The sequence below is a fragment of the Pelobates fuscus genome, chromosome 9 (genome assembly GCF_036172605.1).
Source record: "Pelobates fuscus isolate aPelFus1 chromosome 9, aPelFus1.pri, whole genome shotgun sequence".
Lineage (NCBI taxonomy): Eukaryota > Metazoa > Chordata > Amphibia > Anura > Pelobatidae > Pelobates > Pelobates fuscus.
In genome coordinates this window covers 11377063-11386508 of record NC_086325.1, presented here as the reverse complement: position 1 = coordinate 11386508, position 9446 = coordinate 11377063, and positions in this window count along the sequence as shown.

Sequence of the window (9446 nt, the reverse complement as noted above, 5' to 3'; positions counted from 1 at the left end):
GGTGTGGATGGACACAGGTAGAATAATTTGGTAGAATAATTTGGAGAACATGCTGAGATGTGGAAATGAATCAGAAAGGAAACGTCTAACTATAAATACTACCCAGGTAGCAAGGATATCATTATACAGCATGGTTTACGTATCAGCTGATATTAGATATGAAGTTACATTGTAATTCAAACATTTAGTGCGGTTTCCATCCATGTAAACTATTCTCCACCCATGGGGGAAGACGGGCTGTACAGAATAAAGACAAGGACGCATTGATTACCAGCTCTCTTTTATGTTGTATGAGAAAAGAAGCCCAGGGTTTCTTCTTTCTACTCTAGCAATCCTTAAAATGTAATTCAATACAGAGAACAGTGAAACCACAGAGTTTAAAATATCTCAGGAGAAGTCTGATCATCAGTTAGTTGGGATATCTTTTATGGCAAAGAAGAGATAAGTCTTAACTATATTGTGGAACGCTGAGGACCTCCAGTGGTCATGTAGGTAAACCAATGCTTATGAAAGTTAATTGAAACACAAATTAAAACTGTTTGCTAGAGATTAGTCTTTGTGTGTCTTCTATTAAAGAGTTCGGATTTTTATGTCAGGTATGCCGTCCACTGATTTGCAGAGAACACAGTGCAAATGGAAAGATTTGATGCAACTTTTAAAATACAATTGCTAACTTATATGTTCTGACCATAATTGCCACACACATGTTGAGTGCTTCTGTGACTCACTGTACACTGGCTATAGATCGATTTCAAAGGATGAACACTGGCAAAATGTCTGTTTGGCTAGCTGTGGCCAAATATGTAGAAGAAAACAGTACTGAAAAGTTGTTTTTAAACATCTGCTAATCTGTTAACATGTTGAAGGGACACTAAAGCCACCAACACAATGTTAGCTTAATGAAGCAGTTTTGGTGTATAAATGACTTTGTTTATGCAGCCCTAGGCACACCTCCCTAAATGTAGCTAACACAGTCTTCCTAAACACTTCCTGTAAAGAGTCATCTAAAGATTAAAATTATTTTATTGCAAATTCTGTTTAATTTAGAATTTCCTATTTCCTGCTCTATTAATAGATTGCTAGACCCTTCAGAAGCCTCCTGTATGGAATTAAAGTTACATTTTCAGAGCAGGAGGTAAACATTTTGAAAGTTACATTTAATTGAATATTAACCCCTTAGTGACCAGACCATTTTTAATTTTCTTACTGTTAAGGACCAGGGCTGTTTTTAAATTTCTGTGGTGTTTGTGTTTAGCTGTAATTTTCCTCTTACTCATTTACTGTACCCACACATATTATATACAGTTTTTCTCAACATTAAATAGTCTTTCTAAAGATACCATTATTTACATCATATCATATAATTAACTATAAAAAAAATATATAAAATATGTTGAAAATATTTTAAAAAACACACTTTTTCTGTCTTTGAACCCCAAAATCTGTTACGCATCTACAACCACCAACAAACACCCATGCTAAATAGTTTAGAAATACCCACTGTTAACATGTTCTTAGCCTTTCTTTGCAAGTTTTAGGGCTATAAGTAAGTGTATTCATTAAGCTTACATTTGAAACAAAATGTTAGCTTAATGAACTGCTTCATTAACCCCTTAAGGAGCAAACTTCTTGATTAAAAGGGAATCATGACATGTCACACATGTCATGTGTCCTTAAGGGGTGTCCTGTGTTGGGGACTCGGATAGATCAATCCGTCTTCACCATACCTACCTTATCTACTAAGATTTCACCCATTACAGAGTAACAATTAACTTTGTATCATTTCTCTTCGGAATCACTATCCAGCTGAGCTATATTAGCAACTTTATAACAGACTCCCCTCTCTCTCCTCCGGATGGGCTATTTATTTATTTATTTTTCTCCCTCAGATACTATTCAATCTTGCTACATTGTACATTGCAAGGTTTACCCCCAGTGTTTTTCAACCAGGGTCCTGTTGGGGGTATACTATATATCTAAGAGCAAATAGGGAGCATTTATACAAGTTGCTATCATTCCAAGCTATTGTACAAGCACATTACAGGGATTCATTTTCCTTTCAAGACTGTATCGCTTCTATTTAGGTGATACCTTTAGGTTTAGTATCCCTAGTAAGGAGGCAATATCTCACCTCTCTATTTTTTATTTATCATTTTTTGTTGTTTTGCACCCTTTTCAATTATATATTTTACAATTAGAAACTATTAAAAGTTATATTTTATGTGTATTCACTATTATCCACCAGGGGGCGCCCTGTCTCTTCTGACCTTTTAGGTCAATTCCTTTCTTCGCTACATACACTTATGTGAGGGTTACCCCCTATATTGGTCGCCCCCGACACACACTTAACTGGTCCCCCTAGGGGTTCATAGCTCGCTTTTCTTTAGGGGTTAAGCTAACATTCTCTTTCTATATATATATATATATTTAAAATGCATCAATAGTGACATTGTAACACTGTTATCTGTCATAAATCTCTGAATCACACCTCACATGGACATATTTTTTTTTTAAAGTAGACAACCCAGGGTATTCAATATGGGCTATGTCCGGTCTTTTTTTAGTAGGCACTTAGTCACAAACACTGGCCAAATGTAGCATTTATATTAATTTGTGTGTTAAAAATGCAAAAAAAAACAATTATGAATGCTAACTTTGGCCAGTGTTTGTGACTAAGTGGCTACTAAAAAAGACTGGACATACCCCATTTGCAATACCTTGGGCTGTCTTCTTTTGCAAATAGTATGCCATCATGGTGGGCCATGAGGACTGGTTTGGGAACCACTGATCTAGAGAAACATCTAAGATAACATTGCAGTCACCTCCTAAAAGGGAACACCTCCAGTAAAGTGTTCATGCACAACATTTTACAAAAAAGCATATCCTGTCTCCTATTAGGCCCGGGTTGGTTACCTCCCATTAACTACATGTTTAACATGGCTGCGTGAACCGCTGTAGAGGATCTATTCACTTAGAGCAACAAGCAGCTTCCTGCTTCCTACAATGGGTGTAAGATACACAAAATGGGGTGTAAGACACAAAAGGGGGACAGGATACACAAAAGTGGGTAAGACATTCGAAAGACGGGATAAACAACACAAAATAGTCTAAGAAATTAAAATGGGAGGTTAAGGACACAAAGGTGAAGATGCATTTTTTGGGGGCAGTGAGGGGGATAAAATGCCAGTGTAGCCAAAAATCCTTGCACCGGCCCAGTATTACGCATATAGATTTTGGTAAATGTAACCAAAATATTACCCATGTAACCCTTGACAAAATAAACCTATAAATTCTCTGATCATCAGATAAATGCTCCTTGCAAGTAACTGGCAAATGAGCTGCAATCAATGTGGCCACTCCCCAGGATTTTGATGCCATATAATTACTAAAATACCCAAGTGGGTACCTTTTAGTTTATGAGAGTTGTAGCGTAAAGTGTAAAGTGGCTTCATGAAAGCTTGAGTAAACAACATAAGGGGGAAGCAGGAAAGATTCAAACTTATCATGCGAGGGATTGATAAGATGTTCCCTCTGCGTTGCACAAGCTTTTTTCATAGGCTAATCTAATAGACATTGGCAGGTATCCCTTCTCTACAAAATGCTGGCTAAGAATGAGTGCTTCCTCCTCAAAATCCTCTAAACAAGAACAATTCTAACGGATTCTTGTAAATCGGAATAGAGGGACATTAGAAATCCACATAGGATGATGACCACTAGCCGCATGGAGGAAACCATTTACATCAACTTTTTTCTGATAAGTCTTGGTAAGAATACCCTCCATTACCCCCTAAGGTAAAGGGCCAAAAATGCAATTGTGATTTTCTGCTTATTGGAGGTAAAAGACAACCCCCAATCATATGAGTTTAAGAAAGAAATAAACTCATCTATTTCATCCCACCCCCCCTTCCTGATGATCAGGATGTCTTCAATAAAACGGTGATAGAAGGCAAGATGCTCCATCCAATATGGGTTAACTAGGATAAACAACTGTACCCATAAACCCATAAACAGGATGGATGGATGGATGGATGGATGGATGGAGCAAAACTCGCCTCAATCATTGTCACTTTGGAAAGTAGAAAGAATGTATCATCAAAATTAAAATAATTATGCTTTAAAATAAACTCAGTGAACATCAGAATTGAATCTGCATGTTCTTTTGGTAGTAAGAGATCAGAGGCAAAATACAATTCAAGGGCCCTTAATCCCAGTTGATGTTTTAATATAGTTTTCTTGCCAATTGATCTCTTTAAAATGGGACAACACATGGCCAGTATCCCTAATGAAAGAAGGCAAATGAATGACATAATGTTGGAGATGAAAATCCACCCACTTAGATATTGGAGCTGTAAGAGACCCACTTGAGAAATAATAGGATGACCAGGGGTGGGTTTAAAGAAACTTGTGTATTTTGGGAAAATAGTAAAATATAGGGACCAATTATGACATGAAGATGTCATTCAACATGTTAAAAACAAAAAAACAAAAAAAAAAACGATTCCCCTTGCTGAACTACTAGTCCCTCTATCACAAAGTATGCCCGGCTAATTAAAATCTCAAATAATTAAAGTGATACCCTGATGTGCAGCTTTCCCAATTTGCTCTAACAGCTGTTTTTTTTCTTATCAATATTAACATTAGGTTATTATTTTGTTATCTATCCATAAATCTTCCACATTTTCCTCATCACATTCCACTTACTTGAGGTTTTGCTTGAACTCATAGTTGACATACAAACATACCCTACCACCTTTCCCATTTTTTTCTATCCTTCCTAAATAATCCCTAATGAGAAGTTTGATCATTTGTTAGTGTGCTATATTTTATGATAAAGAAGAGATTAGAGTGCTGAGGACCTCTACTGGTCCTGTTGGTAGTTCCATGCGTCTAAAAAGTAATTGTAACATCAAAACTGTCTGCTGGCGATTAGTTCAGAGAAACTGCTATGTTTATCAATTAGTTAAGCCTTCCCCTTTTCCCTCTAGTGGCTGTCTCACTGACAGCCGCTAGAGGCGCTTGCGTGATTCTCACTGTGAAAATCACAGTGAGAGCACGCAAGCGTCCATAGGAAAGCATTATGAATGCTTTCCTATGTGACCGGATGAATGCGCGCGCAGCTCTTGCCGCGCGTGCGCATTCAGCCGACGGGGAGGAACGGAGGCGGAGAGGAGGAGGAGAGCTCCCCGCCCAGCGCTGGAAAAAGGTAAGTTTTAACCCTTTTCCAGAGCCGGGCGGGAGGGGGTCCCTGAGGTATGCTTTCCTGGCACTAGAGTGGTCCTTTAATTGGGGGAGGGAGGGCAGTGTAATAAATTAGAGTGGTGTTAATGGGGCAGTGTATTAAATTAAGGGGCAGTGTATTAGATTGGGATAGGGGGCAGTATATTAGAGTGGAGGGGGGAAGTGTATGAGAGTGGAGTGGGGGCAGGGCCGTGTGAGACTGTATATTAGCTTGGGGGGCAGTGTATTAGATTAAGGAGGTTGTGTATTAAATTGGGGGGCAGTGTATTAGATTGGGGGCAGTGCATTAGATTGGCAGGCAGTGCATTTGATTGGCATGTAGTGCATTAGATTGGGGCAGTGTATTAGTTTGAGGGGGCAGTGTATATGTTTTGGGGAGTTGTATATTAGAGTGGGGTGAGGGGACAGTGTAAAAGTGGAGGGAGGGGGCAGTGTATTGGAGCGGGGGCAGTGTATTGGATTTGGGGCTAGTGTATTGGATGGTGGGCAGTGTATTAGAATGGGGGAGGGGCAGTGCATTACATTCAGTCTGCATGGAGGCATTAAACACTCCCCATGAAAATGCTGATTGGCTATGCAGCGTTTTGCCACACATGCACAATAGCCTTCCAATGCTTTCCTAGGGGAAGTAGGTTAGTAGGTAAGTCGGGATGGAAACCTTGGTCGGGGTGCCGCTTGCTTTCTACCGATCTTTCATCCCGCGTTCCACTGTATTGACTAACATGTTTTGTGAACTCTGGTCCACTTCAATCGAGGCTGGCACCTACATCTAGTTACTGGTAGAGTTCAGCGGACACCTGGATGTTCGGGTTCGGACAAACTTTGAAAAAAAGTCCGGGTTAACCCTGAACCCGAACCCCATTGAAGTCAATGGGGACCCAAACTTTTGGCCACAAAAATGCCTCTAAAAAACTCTTGGAAAGAGCTAGAGAGCTGCAAAAGCAAGGAAAATGGGGGAAGAGTAGGACAAGTGCTCTGCAAACAAATGTGGATAGGGAAATCACTTAAAATAACATAAAAATAAAAAATACAGCTGAGTCATAAAATAGCACTAGATGGAATCTTTGATTTTAGCTTTGGAAGAACATAAATCAAAATCTAAAGCATGGCTGTCAGGAGGATCACCAGAATTATCCATTTGAGAGAGGGTTGGGGTGCAGGCTATTCTCTTTCATTGTTCAAACTGAGCTCAACTCCTGATGCATGGAGAAAAGGCCTTCACAAGCCTCTGCTATTGTGTACATAGTCTATATTAAGTGACCCATAGGTTGAGGAGGCGGTGACCGTGGCGGTGGAGGAGGAGGATGAGGTAGCCAACACTGTTATATATATATATATATATATATATATATATATTTTTTTTTTTTATTGTGGTAGCCCCAAAATATTGGGACATATAAAAAAAAGACATCTCTGTTCTGCAGAGTAGCTGTTGACATTATCATTACGCAGGAACTTTGTTGACTCTAGAGAACCTCAGGCGAATCGCACATCCCTCGATGCCAGTTTCTGCACCTACCATGGTGACCACGGGTAACATGGAATCAGGGTTCCATTCCGTACAGGGACCCTGAGAAACGGCTACCACATGCAAGGAAGGCAGCAGGCGCGCAAATGACCCACTCCCGACGGGTCTTAAGGAGTCCCGACAAATAACAAAACAGGAATCTTTAGAGGCCCTGTAATTGTAATGAGTCCACTTGAAATCCTTTAACTCTGATTAATTGGAGGGAAGTCTGGTGCAGAGTCACTGCCCGTGCGTGCCGCAGCTGAAACTCCACTATCGCCTGCTGCTGCTCACACAGTCTCATGAGGCAGTGAGCGGGAAGGCCAAAGTTACGCTGCAGCGCAGACAGGCGAGCAGCAGCAGGGTGACAACGCTAAAAGCGCGCACAACCGCTACAGTGCATCCTTTTCCAAACTGCGGATCCGTCTGGTGATGGCTTCTGGTATCCAGTACTCTTTTTACTGAAGCTGCATCAGGGTCCTGGTATGTGGCCGCACAAGCGCTGGTGCTCAACACCAGGGGGCGTGCGGTTACTCTGCACCAGACCCTGCTTATCCATTCCACACTGTGACTCCTAACCTCAACATCAGGCATACTGGGTGTAACGGAGCTCCGTGTACTCCGACCGAGTACCCTCCGTTGATGGATGCTCCTAGCGCTTACAGAGGACTCCAAGCACTGCAGACGACACCACAACCACCGCAGACTCCACAACCGCCGTAGCTTAACTGGAGCCGCGCCGTCTTCCTTCCACCCTGGATCGGCTTCTGTCCTCCAGGACCGTGTGGGGAAGACCTCTCCTCCAGGAGAGCGTATCCGGAACAAGCTCTTAAAAGAGCTAAGTGATTAAGCTCAGGGGAATATGCAGAGCATAGCAATCCCCAGTGTGATGCAGCAATTCCCTCCAATAACGAGACAAGGCTACGTTTTGAAGGGTCAAGAAGAACTGAGGACTGGGACACCCAGCCTGCTTTTTATTACAAAAAGGTACACACAGGACACTCCCAGGGGGAGGATGAAATTAACCAATCACATACATGGTACCACCCCCACGTCTCCTCCCCTCAGATAAACACATAACATAATTATAGCATACAGTAAAAATACAGTTTTCACACATACACTGTAGCTTTAAAACTATACATTCAATCTCCATAAATATTACATATTTGAACTCAGCATACATCAAACATAAACACTTCCAAAAATCAGCCAAATCCCCCCAGTGGATCAAAAGTTAGCTGGAGGTCCCTTTATGACCGACCGCAAGCACAATTTCCTGCCCAAAACAGTTCCATAGATTTGAGCTGTGCGGTCGGTCAATTTCATGCCGAAAAACCATTTCGAATGGGACTTAGTGAAAAACGAAGTGTAGGAGAAGATAAGGGTCAGCGGTGTTCGGTAAAATGTGTAGCCGATTTCAGTTCCACAGAATCTTTAGCATACACCGCTGACCTCGTTCGAATGAACAAAGATGGCCGCCGCCACATGCAATTAACCTGCAGTAACCTCACAGCCTGGGAGGTAAATTGCCTGCACACTTTAACTTCTGGGTGGTCCGCCTGTGTAAGCCCTATTTACTAAACCAAGTGGGGGAAAGCCAGGGGCAAGTTATTTTACAGGTCTGGGGACATAGTCTTAAAGGGGTATTGTTCAGCAAAGTCACAATATGTCCCCAGACGGTTCTTAAAGGGCCACACACACCCAATAAAAGTTAATACGTTTTCAGGGGCACAATCTTCCAGGGGCCATAGTCATGAGGAAGGAGGCTGGCAAATAGGCTTCTCCACAATCCAGGGAAGCAGGGCAATTTTCCATTTAAAGGGCCAGTTACAAATAGCGATTTGTAACACTGGGTCCCAGTCGTCCGACCGCCACCCAGACAGTGTCTGGGTCCTGGTCACTGGACTGCCCCCTCACTGTGAAACTACGAATGGATCGTTAAATCTGGTACGAACCCGAACTTTGCAGTTCGGGTTGGTTCAACTCTATTATGGATCTTTTGATCGCTACATGTATTACTTGGATAACTGGTAATTCTCGAGCTAATACATGCCGACGAGCGCTTGGGGACGGCCGCTCCGCTTTTGCACCCTGTTCCCTCTTATTCTGTGCTGGTGCCTCTGTGCAACCTGCGCCTCTTCCTCCAAACTGCACTGTTACGCTTCGATTTGACTCTCAGATATCAAGTGAACACCCCAAATATACTATTTAGCGCCAAAAATAAAATAAAAAAATTGACTTTTTAAAACTCCAATGTAAGCAGCAGATTAGCAGCAAAACAATTAGAATGTTTACCACTGCGCAGTAAGCTCACTATTTGACGCTTCTATTTGACTCTCAGGTATGAAGTGTACCGCAGGCCCCAAAATATACTATTTAGCAGATTAGCAGCTAATCCACTATGTTTACAAGTGCGCAGTAAGCACACTATTAGACGTTTCTATTTGACTCTCAGATATGAAGAACAGGCCCCAAAATGTACTATTTAGCAGTTTAGCACCAAAACAATTAGAATGTTTACAAGTGCGCTGTAAGCGCACTATTAGTCGCTTCGATTTGACTTTCACATATGAAGAGCACGCCCAAAATGTACTATTTAGCAGATTAGAACCCAGAAAATAAGAATGTTTACCACTGCGCAGTAAGCGCACTATTTGACGCTTCTATTTGACTCTCAGATATGAAGTGCACCGCAGGC